Source organism: Tachypleus tridentatus, chromosome 12 (genome assembly GCF_004210375.1).
Source record: "Tachypleus tridentatus isolate NWPU-2018 chromosome 12, ASM421037v1, whole genome shotgun sequence".
NCBI classification, from domain to species: domain Eukaryota; kingdom Metazoa; phylum Arthropoda; class Merostomata; order Xiphosura; family Limulidae; genus Tachypleus; species Tachypleus tridentatus.
This window is the reverse complement of record NC_134836.1, coordinates 134,351,646-134,365,122: the sequence shown is the minus strand read 5'-3', so window position 1 is coordinate 134,365,122 and position 13,477 is coordinate 134,351,646. Positions and strand designations below refer to the sequence as shown.

The window sequence follows — 13,477 nt, the reverse complement described above, 5'->3', positions numbered from 1 at the left end:
TGCAACTGACCTGTCAGTGGTTTAACCTTTGAAATCTTGCAATAATTAAACACAAGGCATTAGTTTCAAGGAAGCAATCTGTCATTTACCTTTCATTATAACAACTCCATCCTAGTCACACCTATTACTTTATATGGTATGTTAATTTTGATACACACACTTTCCATCACTCCAACTTGTTGATTTCAGTGCTCCCCTAAAGGTTAGTAGATACAAGTTCTGCAACAAATCAAAATATATATGTTGTATTCACCCCTACACCAAATACTTTTCCAGTAGCTTATGTTGATTTTGTTGCATTCACCCTTCTGGACAGTTAACTCCTATACAAAGCCAGAAATTTCTTTATTCTCCAGAACATTCATTCACAGGTAACATAAGTACATGCATCATTTTTGGTAATTGATGATATCCCTCAAATACAATTGGTAAAAACTCAGAAAAAGTGCATCACCTAACTATTCTTGTACAAACTGGACACTTTCTTCATGATGTTAACCTCACAGCTCACTGCTTTGCCTTAGTAATAGTCACTACAGAAATTTAACACTCTTTATGACATTAACCTAATGGCTTATTCCTGTACCACAATAATATTTACTATAGAATGCTATATGTTTTTCTTAATGTAAATCTAATGGCTCACTTCTGTTTCTAAACAATAGTCATTATAGAAACTTAATTTTTTTTTAATGTTACCCTAATGGCTATGTTACTCCTAAAACCCTGTAAAAATAGGTGAAGTTCATAGGGAATGCAAAGTTATGGTTAGAAAACTTAATTTTTTCAATACTTGTACATCTTGTACCACAAAGTTTTGCTATTCCTTCCCAAAATGCAATCAGATATCTTACTTTGTCCATCATAAGTGTTAAGTTTGTATTTCTAATTCTTCAGAAATTATAGAAGCCTATTATTGAAGTTATAAATTTTTGATATTGAGAAATTGGAGTTAATACATGTCGTGCGACACAAAAATTTTTTGTTGTTGTTTAGCGTTTTATGGCACGAAGGAACTACTAGGCTATCTGCACCAAACATCCAGTAAAAAGTTAAAATTAAAGTAAGATTATTAAAATTCGTAAAAAGGAATTAAGGTAAAACAAAAAAATTTAAATCCAATTTTTACATCTAGTTTACAGCAGTAAGAGAAACTACAGTAACACAATTTGTAAAGGACTTTCTGTAGCATAATTTTAATTATCATAACTCCCCAGGATGACTAACAGGCAAGTTCAAACATCAGCTTTAGTCACCTGAAGTTGGCCTTTCCAGTCCTGGTTTCAAGTTATTTGACATTATGGACATTTTCAGAAAGTAATGTAATACAAGTTTTAAAAGACTTGAAGGAAAATTTTAATTATTATAACTCACCAGGATGACTAATGGGTAGTTCAAACATAAGAGTCATTCATCTAATTTCCCCTCGGTGTAGCAGATAGCCTGATGTGGCTTTGGTATTAAAAAAACACACACACAGTCACCTGAAGTTGGCCTTTCCAGTCCTGGTGGTTTCGAGTTATTTGAGGTTATGTCCATTTTCTAATTTCAACTCAAACTAAATGGACTTTGATTCTTAAAATAGAATCACATTAAAAAGGTCTAATGTATAAATTAACTTAATTAGCATTAAAAAGATTAATGGACTTTGAAAAACTAAAAACATTTCCAAGGTGGACAGTGTCACCATCACCAATAACAGTCTGACATTACAAATAAACCTTGGAACAGAACATATTTAAAATGGTGACATCACTGAGAGTCATAATGACGGCAAGACAGTAAAATGTGGTTTATTGTGATCTAAGTGTCACACAGACTAAACATTGGTGCATCAGTTCCAGATAAAAGAAAACGATGGGTTGAAAACTGTGACCAATGTGTGGTCTAGTTAGAACAACTTCCTCTTTCTGATCATTATGGAAGCAAGACGGCCAAAGTTCAATATAGGGTTTTATTTGGAAAAGCTTGTTTTCACATTGCTCACTCCAGCTCGACTGCCAACTGCACAGAGCCAAGCCTTGAATATAGGACCATAGTCCATGTATGGAACAGGCACAGCATTATAGTGCCAGGGTGGATACATTTAGCTGCAATGTTGGTGAGCTCGTTCCTGCAAATACCAATGTGGCCCGGTATCCAGAAAAATAAGATAGAAGTAGATGTTAAAGAGAAATGGGCCAGTTGGTTTTGAATATCGGCAAGAACAGAGTGTGAACCAATGTGAAGTGATTCCAGGGCCAGTAGAGCACTAAGCGAGTCACTATAAATAGTGCAGTTTGAGTACTGCTTAGCTTCTATGTGATCTATGGTACGAAAAATGGCATACAGTTCAGCATTGAACACAGAGACTGTAGAGGGGATTTTGCACACAGCAACTGAACCACAACAAACCATGGGTGAGGCCACACAGTCACCTGATTTCAAACCATTTGTAAAAATAGGAATGGGAGGATGGTTAGAAAGATGTTCTGCACATAACAGAGTATTTCCAATTGGAAGTGTCTGCTTTTCTCAGATGACTTAAAGATAGGTCACATTTGGGGACCGTAAGAAGCCATCGTGGGAAGGGCTGACCAGTGGATACAGCAATATTATCCAATGGCAGACCCAATTCATCCAACTGCACCTGAATACGCAGGTCAAAAGAAGCAATGGCAGATCGTCATCGTGTTCTGAAAAAGTATGGCCCACTGAGGAAGGAAAACACAACACCAGGTGGGATGCTTTGGTAAGGAACGAAGTTTTGAAGCATATAGTAAGGAGAGTTGCAAACAGCAGAGGTGCAAAGATGGTTCATGAGACTATGTTTAACCCCTGAACTGGGGAAGGACAGAAAGCCTCAGTGCAGAGCCAAAATCCTTGATGATGAATAGGGTCTAGCATCTTTAAGACCGATGGTCTGGCAGAGCTGTAGACCAGTGATCCATAGTCATATTGATTGAATGAGAGCACAATATATCTTTAGCATAGAACATCGATCTGCTCCCCAAGCGGTGGTAGAGAGGACATGAAGGCTGTTCAGTGCTCTTGTACATCTGACCCATAGCTGCTTGATGTGTGGTATAAAGGTCGGCTTACGATCAAAGATAAGCCCCAAGAACTTTGTCTCAGGGACTACAGGCAGCACAACTTTGTCGACACGGAGTACAGGATCAGAGTGAATACCCCGTCAGCAGCAAAAGTTCATACAAACGTTTTCAAAAAGAGAGAAGTTAAGGCCGTTTGCCATGATCCACTTCAGTAAACAACTGAGGGCAGTCTGTAGCTGTCGCTCAATATACCTCATGTTCGATGACTAACATGAGATGTGAAAGTCATTGACACAGAGCCATTTTGTAACAGTAATAGATGAGTTGTTCAGTGATGGCATTAATCTTTATACTGAAAAATGAGACACTCAAAAAACAGCCCTGAGGGACTCCAAGTTCTTGTAGAAAAGAACAGGAAGGTGTCGAACCTGCATAAACTTGGAATCTCATACCCATTAAAAATGGGCAAATGGCAACGTAATCAATATATATGAATGTCTCGCAAAATGCCATATCTCCATATTGTATCATAAGTCTTCTCAACATCAAAGAATATTTAAACAAGATGTTGTTTGAGAAAGGTGTCTGATTGATGTTCAAGTCAAATCAGGTGATCCATGCTGGAGTGCTGTCGTCGGAACCCACACTCGGTGGGCGAGAGGAGGTTCTTTGATTCGAGGAACCAAACAAGACGAGCATTAACCATCCTCTCTGAGGTCTTAGAGAGACAGATCATCAAAGCAATTGGATGGTAGTTTGAAGGAATCTTGAGGTCCTTCCCAGGCTTAGAGAAAGGTAGAACAATAGCCTGGCACCAGGCATAAGGAAAACATTCTCCTGCCAGATCTGGTTAAAAACAACCAGAAGGATAGCAAGAAAAGTAGTAAATAGATGGTGCAGCATCTCATAGTGTATGTCATCAGGTCCAACCAATGTACTGCCAGACTGATGAAGGGCCAGTTTGAGCTCCACCAGTGTAAAGGGAAGATTATAGTCATGGAGACAATCAGCTGGAAAGGAAAGAGGTGTTGCTCTGCCCGAGTCTTGATGGCTGAGGAAGGGGAAAGAAGAAGCAGAAGTGCTACATACCCACAAAAAGCTATCACCTAAAGTATCGGTGATACTCTGGGTATCAGCCACTTCCTGGCCATCAGAGAGTAAGATCGAGAGGGGGACAGAGTGATATTGCCCACTGACCTTTTGAATCTTGTCCCAAATTACTTTGGAACTGGTGGTAGAGAATATGCTGGTTGTGAACTTAATCCAAGATTCCTTCTGGCTTTGACGTCTTTCCCATCGAGCATGTGCACGGGCTCGTTGTAAAACAATGCAGTTTGAGAGTGTGGGATACTAACGAAAAATATTCCAAGTCTCGTTTTTCAGCCTTCCATGCCATGTGGCAGGATTCCACCACAGACGAGAATATCATGGAAAACGTGTTGAGGTTTTAGGAATACATTGAGCAGCTGCTTGTATAATACAGTGAGTTATTGCTGCCACACAGTCCTCTATTGATGACTTACAGGCAATGGTAGGATCAAGTTTGCAAGAGCAGTCAAAGAAGGCATTTGCTTGATCCAGCTTGCACCAGGTCTGGTGGCACTGACCACGGCTAGTTTCTTTCAAAATTATAGGAAAATAATTACTGCCTCGTGGATTATTGTCAACCTTCCATAAAAATTGGGAGAATAGTGCAGGGAAGCAAATTGAGAGATGAACAGCTGTAAAGGACTGACAGGCACATGAAAGTAAATAGAAGAACCACTATTGAAAAAAGAAAGTTTGTGATCAGAGAGCATACCCTCCTATCAATATTAGCACTTCCCCAGAGAGGATGATATTCATTAAAGTCACCCAGGATTGAAAAGGGAGACGGCAACTGTTCAATGAGAACATCAAGGTCTGATTGATCATAGGTTTCTCCAGGCAACAGGTATAGAGAACAAACAGTGATGGTATGACCAAAGGAAACACAGATGGCTACTGTTTCCAAGGGTGTGTCGAGTGGCAAAGACAGGGTGGGCACGTGCTGATCAACCGACAGCACCACTTGTCCATCACACAGCATGCCATTTCTGTAAAAAGAAAACCGCTGAAAGGTGATTGTATCAGCAGGTTTCAGAAATGTTTCGTGTAAGGAAAGAAAGACATACAGGATGGTAGGAAGCAGCACTGCAAACAAACACTGCAAATTAAAACCTGAGTAAGGCAGAAAAATGTTTTTTGATTAAATATTAATTTCTTGTTTAAATAATAATTTCTTTAAATATGCTGCACAACAAAGTTTTTGCTTCTTAAACACTGTTGGGTGTTCCTTATAGATTTTGGGCTGCTGATCATGAAAATCAATCCAAATTTGCCCACCACGTACCGTTCCTGGTACACCAGGACATTGCTACAAAGGAAAACGACATCATGGCAACTGGAATCCGTCAGTGCTTGCTGACTATCGTTGGACACTGCAACGTGATGCACCAGACATTGAATACAAATGAAAATCAGATGCAAAACACTTTTAATTATATTGAACTTAATAGCATATTAGAAACATATACTCAATTAAATACTTTATTGCCGGTAAACAGTTAACTGTCTGTTTCTCGGTTCCTACGTGATGAAGCAAACCCAAAACTATATTTGTGCATACCCACCAAGTACCTATCACAATCAGCAAAAACTTTTCAGGAAGCAAAACTTTTAAAAATTATTTTGCAGTGCAATCAGTGTTTTGATATCATCCAGATTAGAACGTAAACCTCAATAGTTCCATTGTATCAAGGTGGTCATTTTTATTTATGTGCAGTTGAATTGGGTGGAAAGCCCTTCTGTTTTTGACCACATCTTTTTCTCTTTACTATCTTTATTCAAGGGAGGTCTGTCAATCTCCATGGATCCTGTGTTGGGTTGATTGAGCAGGTCTTTGTCGTTGGAAGAGGATTCCAGCGACTGAGAAGGTGAACAAATGATCATTTTGCATCCTGGAGTGGGAGATGTACCTGAGAAAATGCCCGTACCCAGAACCAAAGAAAGTGGATCTTGGGGTTTTCTGGACTGAATGTTAGAGACAGAGATGGGTGTTGATTCATCAACTTTTAAACTATGGGAGTCAAAAGACTTTTCATATGGTTAGAGAACGATTCTTTTGGAGGCACAGAGATTTGTCTGCACTCCCACTGTAGTAGTGGAACAAAGTGCAGTAGCAAACATCTGAAATGAAGTGGTGGACAACAACTTTCAAGGCTCAGGGTAAGTAATGTTATGAATCGTCTTCAAATGATGCACCTCTTTTTCTTCCTATCACTTAGGGCAAGAACAAAAGTAGGACGGGTGAGATCCATTGCAATTAATGCAACGAGGGTCCATTTCACACTCATAGGCATTGTGGTCCTTGCCACCACAACTAGCACACATCAAAGAACCACCACATGACATCTTTGAGTGACTGAACTGCTGACACTGGAACCATCAGGGTTGGGAATGAATGGCCATACATTGCAATTAAGATAACCTGTCTTGATGGTGGCAGGTGGACGTGATGATGTAAATGTCAGAATGAGGACATTGGTCTGCATCATAATTCCATCTTTGTGAGTGGAGATATGCCTTGCTGGTTTCTCCACTCAAGGAGTTTATGCATCCAGATCTCGACACAGTGAACTCCTCTTGCATTCAAAGGTGATTGGAGATATACCTATTGAGGTTACACATGATGCTACTTTGAATTCATCAAGAGGAGTTATTGCTGAGAGGTGGATGTTTCCACCAATATGTCACCAGAGCAAAGCTTCTTTACTGACTTTGGAGAGCCAGCAAGTCCCTTCTGAATGAAAAAGGGAGGCATTTGCCCTAAATGTTTGTCTGAAATAATGTAGTATAAAAATGAGGTACAGCAGGTGTTACAGCTGTTGAAGAGTGTTGCTCAGAATCTTCAAAATGTGGTCGTTTATCTATGGACTGTTTTTCACTATTCAAGTTTTTATTTGGAGAATTTATAATAAAAAAGGAATATTTCAGTGCCCACTAACCCCACCAACCATGGAGCCCTACAAGGAGATGCATTACAATGCCAAACAAGGACAGTGCAGCAATGCCAGGGTTTCATGAGCGCTATACCCAAACACCAGCATCAGATACAATGTCCACAACACCTGTTGAGAACATCCAACACTGGTACTTGGTTGACCCTAGGTCAAGCAAACCAGCCAGATGACCCAAGGGGAGCCACCCCAAAGCAGCCTGTCTACAGGAATTCAAGGCCAACATGGTACGTTAGAGTTGGACCCCTCAACCACCAGGATCCTCTCCTCCCCTTCACGGCTCCCCACGCTTGGCAAACAAACATTGCAGGGACTTCTGTTATGCTATTTCCAAAAACATAGCTATTATTTCAATATTTTTTATTACATCTTCATCAAAGGTTGGATTCGCAAAGTTGTCCAGTTATTGATAACTCCAGATAAAGCTTTAAAAGCAAAACATTGAGTTATAAATTCTGGAAACAGAAGTTTTTATTAGAAGAAATTGAGAATTTTTTAAATATTTAGTTATGAAGTAAATATAAAAGTTAGGTGCTATATGCCACATTCTTATTTCAAGGTTACTGATAATAAAGTGAAATTTCAAGTTCAACATTGGCTTATATATATGCAAATAAGCCACATTCAGATAAAGGGCCAGTTATAATAAATATTTAGTTGTTTAACTACATCTAGTCATTGTATGCTTGTGCACTGTAAAGATTATTAGTTATTAGAGATGGTGTCTTTAGTTTTCTTTTACTTGCCACAGCAAACATCTATTTATAGTTGTAAAAGGTTGAACTTTACAAACCAAAACATTTAATTTTTGCATAATGTTTTTCTTCATAACATTCAATTTAACTACAGTTAAAAGTGATTATTTTACTTTACATATAAATTAGGATATTTTTAAGTGGTTCACTACAAAAAATGGTAGGGTCAATATGCATAGACAATATAAAAGTGTCATGCTAAAATTACTTAACACAATACACTGAGGGTTTTCATCACAATATTCATATTGCCTTTAAAACCTTAAAGAAGGAAAGTAATTATTTGTAATTTTAAAAGAACAAACTCATGGTTTATTATTGTGAGGAATGAAGTTGGCATTATTTCTTACTTTAGATACTGTAGTCTTTTGGCAAATGATCCTTATCAAGTACACACAATAACTTGCACATTAATCTTACTTTCTGAAAACTTAAACTATCACGTAACTCAACACTCGCACGAGTAAAAGGTAACATCCATACATTCTGAGATGTAAGCAGTGACCGCTAAGTTAAGTCAGTGCTAGCTTGTACTATGTGCAAGGCTATACCAAATAGTTCACTGTCTACCAATGCTAGATATTAGCAAGTTGATTATTGTAGTACTTTATGATATAGTATTAGTTTTTACCATCTCTTTATTTAATCAAAACTAATGTAGACAATTTAGTGTCTAAATGGGGAAAAGATTCCTCCTAGTGTCTTACTTACAAAGCAAATCTTTGCCTGAGAGACAAAAAATTTTAACTTTCTAGCCAATATTAATGATGCAGAGGCAACAGGTATATAACATTCAGTGACTGTTTGTAGTTTTTACTTAACAGAACTTATAATAAACAACCATTTAGTCAGAATCATTTTATATTTTATTTTATCATGTACATTTCAAAAATTTGGAATTTTCCACTAGCTAGAAAGGAAATCTTCAAAAAGGCTGTCAGTAGCAAGTTATCCAACTTAAATCTCTCCAGGAATAGGCCTAGACATCTGTATACAAGAAAAATAATGTCCATGGTTACCATTTTTGTTGTGAACCAGACAGTAAAAGAATAATTAAGAATATTGTAAAGCTAAAGATGATTCTTAAATAGCATCTACAAGGTTCTGTAATTTCATTTCTCACAAAAGCTAATGTTAATTATGCAGTTGTGGATTAAAACAAGTTTCCTTTAATTACATTAGACAGCCATATTTAGGGTTTTGACGATCACTACACTTGAAAGCAAGATATGTGTAAAACAATGAAATTAAAATAAGAGAGAGAGAGAATTAGTCATTAAAATAAAAAAAAAGTTGAAAGTAAATTAGCAAGAAAATGCATTACATTAAATGAACTACATTTTATCATAAAATGTTTTGTGCACAACAAATTTGCAACCTTTGCCAAATTGAAATTACTTTCACTGTTTGAAGATGAGATTTTTGTCTTAATTTTTCTTAATAAAGCATTTTCCCCACCAAAACATTCTTGTATACATGAAACAGGAACAAAAATATCACTCATTTAAACAAAACTGGCAGAGTTGAGCAAGCTTCAAGAATAATATAACATGCTTTTATATATGACTTAGTTAGTGTATTCACAATAAATAAAAATTAAATGGGTAACAATGGGTTTGAATTTTTAAACAACTATCTAACTGAGGGAATTGCTAAGTGCTAGTAGTTGTAATATACTCTTCAAAAAAAAGAAATGCAAAAGGCAAAATATGAAACAAATTGTTAACAAGTTTATTCCGGGTAGTTCTGTATAACGTGTGAAACCTTGCACATTCACTGCTGAACATCCAAAGTCTGCAAAGGCGAAGTCCACGCTTCATTAGTGAAGTTTAACGTCAGTAACGAGTATGCCCCCCGTGAGCATCAATAACTGCTTGGCATCTCCTGCCCATGGAAACGATGAGATGACGAATTACATCCTATGGAATGGCTGTCCACTCAGCCTGCAAAGCTGCTGCAAGCTGAGGTAGAGTCTGCGGTTGAGGTTGTCGCCATTGCAGACGTCGGTCCAACTCGTCCCAAAGATGTTCGATGGGGTTTAAATCTGGTGATCAGGGCCAGGGAAGAACATTGATGTTGTGGTGTCTCAAGAAGACAGTGGTGAGTTGGGCTGTGTGAGAACGGGCGTTGTCATGTTGAAAAACGTCGTTGACGTTCACCATGATGGGTTGCACATGGGGCCGAAGAATCTCGTAGACGGTTGCGTACGGTCTGATCAGAAATCCTACGCAGGCCTGGTATGGTTGAGGCAGTAGACATTGCAGTGGTGGTCCTATCCTGAAGGTGACGTAACCGGATGTTGCGATCTTGTGCGGGTGTGGTCACACAAGGTCTGCCAGATCATGGATGGTCACGAGTTGATCCATGTTGTTGGTGACGATTCCATAGCCTTGTGATGGTGCTTGGGTGGACATTCACAGCTCTGGCAACATCTGATCGAGATTCGCCTGCTTCCAAGCGACCAATGGAATTGTTGCATTGTGCTTCAGTCAGTCTTGGTGTAACTGTATTGTGTGTCGGTGGCTTAACACTGAGCTATGGAAACCGAGAACCCGTCATTTTTATAGGGATTTTGCACATGTTGTACTTGCAGAACATGCAGGTCTCTCAAACAAATTTATTGGACACAAATGCATTTTGGCGAAAAATCCGATGTTTTCCTCCGTTTTCAAAGTGCACAACTTTTATTGTCATTTTGGTCTGACAATCAGTGCCTTAACACGTGTAACATCACATACTCTGAGCTTGTAACGTTATTACATATATTTCTCTTTAAAATAACAAAAATATCCCTTTTGCATTTCTTTTTTTGAAGAGTAAATATAATGCTGTTTTACAGTTTAAAACAAGTAACAAGTAGTCCATGTATCAAAATAATTATAATTTATAAAAGTCATCTTCAGAGTTTGGGATACTACAATATTATATATATTGGTGGACGTTTTTCAGCTCAAACAAAATATGATTAAAATTTTGCATACAAATTTCAAGCATATAATAAGTGTAGGCAAACTGTTCAATGAATCTGTGATCAGAAATAGCCACTAAAATATTATGTCATTTCAGTGTATTGTACCCTTCCCCACAAATCAAAGTGCAGAAAAATGTGATTAATAGACAAACCTTTGTAAACCATTAATCTTGGGTGTATATTTCATGCATATTTCTGAACTGTGATACTGTATAATACTATTACAAATAACTTGTCTTTTGTTAAAAGAAAATATTTAAATCACAATAACACTTACTTTCGTAAAAGTGTTCTTATATAAAAACAAACATAAAACAGTTTTTATAAATGTAGATCTTATTTTTTAATACTGTATTAAGAAATTTATCATTCCTTTCAACAGATAAGTTTTAAACCTTCTTTTGTATACATAACAATACTGGTACACAAATGAACTTCGTAGTAATGATTCTGAACTAGCTGCAACTTGTGTTGACCTAACTTAATATAGTTTACATAAGATGGAATACTGTCTTCTTGCCTTGTATTGTAAGGGTATTTTACTTTCAAAGGTTTTTGTTTTTTAAATCAATAACTCAGGTAAAATATGGGCACATATGCAAACAAAAAATATTTGCTCCAATGGTTTTTTCATATTTTTCTAATGCCACATTTCCTTACAGTTAATCATTTTAAAAAGCTTAAAGTGTTACATTTGTTAGCCTCCTTGGTAGCTTATGCATGTCCTTGCATGAAGTTAACTATAAAATTATAAGCAGTCATTTGTAGGACCTAGTCTCTAACCAAAATTGAAAAGTTGGTATCTCTGACATCAATTCTTGTCTCCAATTTGATAGTTTTAAAATAACATATGAATTACTTAATGCATTATTATACACAGTTCATAGTATCAAAAGTTTATGATCTTTCATGATATGCTTTACCTTCTAGCAGTAAGAAAATTAATCTACCAATCTACTAGCTCTTAGTTTGTTCACAATTTTGTTTATTCCTTCTTTAATTCTCCTCTCAGTTGAGATAGTGAATGTTTCTCTTATTTTGACATTTTATTCTTGTAAACTCAATGTAGATAATGTTCACAGTACCACTGTAATAAAGTATAGGCCCAGAACGAAACAGCTGTCTACAAGAATAGTTCCAAACCTACCCTATTGTAGAGAAGTCTGATGGACTAAATGTTTAGTTATACTACCTTCTATAGTAATTATTCCTCCAAAATTACACTAAAATTATTGCCCATTTAACCTTCATTTTAAAAACTTTCCTCTTTTGTGTAAAACTGAAGTTATCTGTAGAGCACAAAACTAATGTTCTTAGATTTAAAGAACAATATTTATGGATCAGACTCATATTACCATTTATGGATAACTATAAAGAAAGCTTTTAAGTGGTTTTTTTCTGACAATTGGGATTTTTTTAATATAAGTAATTTACATCTCTTTACTATTAATTGAATGATAACATATTTTATACACAGTTTACCAACACAACATAGAAGGATATGAAAATTTTAATTAGTTAGAGAAGAGTGTTCACTTGGTGTACTCAATTTTTACAAATCGTTGAGAACAAAAGTATGTACTAAATAATGTTATGACATTAGGAAATTCTTAAGAACATACCCAATTTAATGAAATGTCTCTTCTTACCATTCCTAAAAAATATGCAGCAACTTATTATTTTATAGGAATCATATTTACTGGAAATGACCTCAGTTTAGACACATACAAGCTAAGGCATTTATTTCAGTTGTAGAATTAATCTTTCACGACATGGTAATATACACGTTACTAGTACTAATAATATTAAAGAAAAATACAGTGTAATTTATTTTCTATTCAATAACAATGGAACCTTTGTCTGAAAATTCACTTTATGGCTCTTTAGCTTTTGCGCTTTAAGTTCCACCTTTTTAATTACTGAGATTATGTGTTTCTGGTCATCAAGTATTAGCAACTTTGCTTACGTAATATGAGTATACATGTAAATAGAAATTTTTCTTTAGTGTTAGAATAGTACCTAAAGCACGACAATTAAAAATGTACTTCATTACATTACCTATTACTCTATAAAACATTTCCGACTATTCCCTTTTCTTGTAATCTTGAAGATGAGTCATGATCCACGCGGGTATAGCACATATCAGGGATACCATAACTCCTCCTAAAACCACTTTTTCGGTAAATGAGATGCGATTACGAGGAGGCCCTACTACTAAAGTGCGTTTCGGAATAAAAGTATTTCGTAAAATAAGTGACCCTGATTGAGAAGCAGAACGAATAGCAAACAACATGGTGAAATGAGAAGAAAACGGTTCAACCCCAGAAAATAACTCTTTACAGGCTTATAACTTGTTTTTAGCTCCAAGACTAACACCTCTCACCTTTCTTATTAAACAAATGCCGGTAGAATGCGCATCAGTCGCTTGTCCTGTATGACCTTCCTTTAAAATATTAAGGCTATTTGAAAATTTAGAGAACAATATTCGAATATAAATAAATTACATATCCTTAATAACTGTTTGTTTTTATTAAGATCACGAGCTGTCAGCAACCAATCTAAAATAACAGATTTTTCATCGTAAAAATTAAAATAGTAGGATCAATTTTTGCGCAGTAAATTACCATAAAACCGCATAATGTGTTTGTGTGTGTGTTTTTGAATTTCGCGCAAAGCTACTCG

General features: G+C 36.4%; 1 long non-coding RNA gene across 1 annotated transcript; it reads right to left on the bottom strand.

Annotated features, from left to right (window-relative positions):
- Window positions 1-8,667: 8,667 nt before the first annotated feature.
- Window positions 8,668-13,222, bottom strand: LOC143234750 (uncharacterized). Its single transcript, XR_013018787.1, has 2 exons — window positions 12,854-13,222; window positions 8,668-8,811 (listed from the first exon to the last, which is right to left on the bottom strand). It is a non-coding gene; the product is annotated as an uncharacterized LOC143234750 (long non-coding RNA).
- Between the last annotated feature and the right edge of the window lie 255 nt (window positions 13,223-13,477).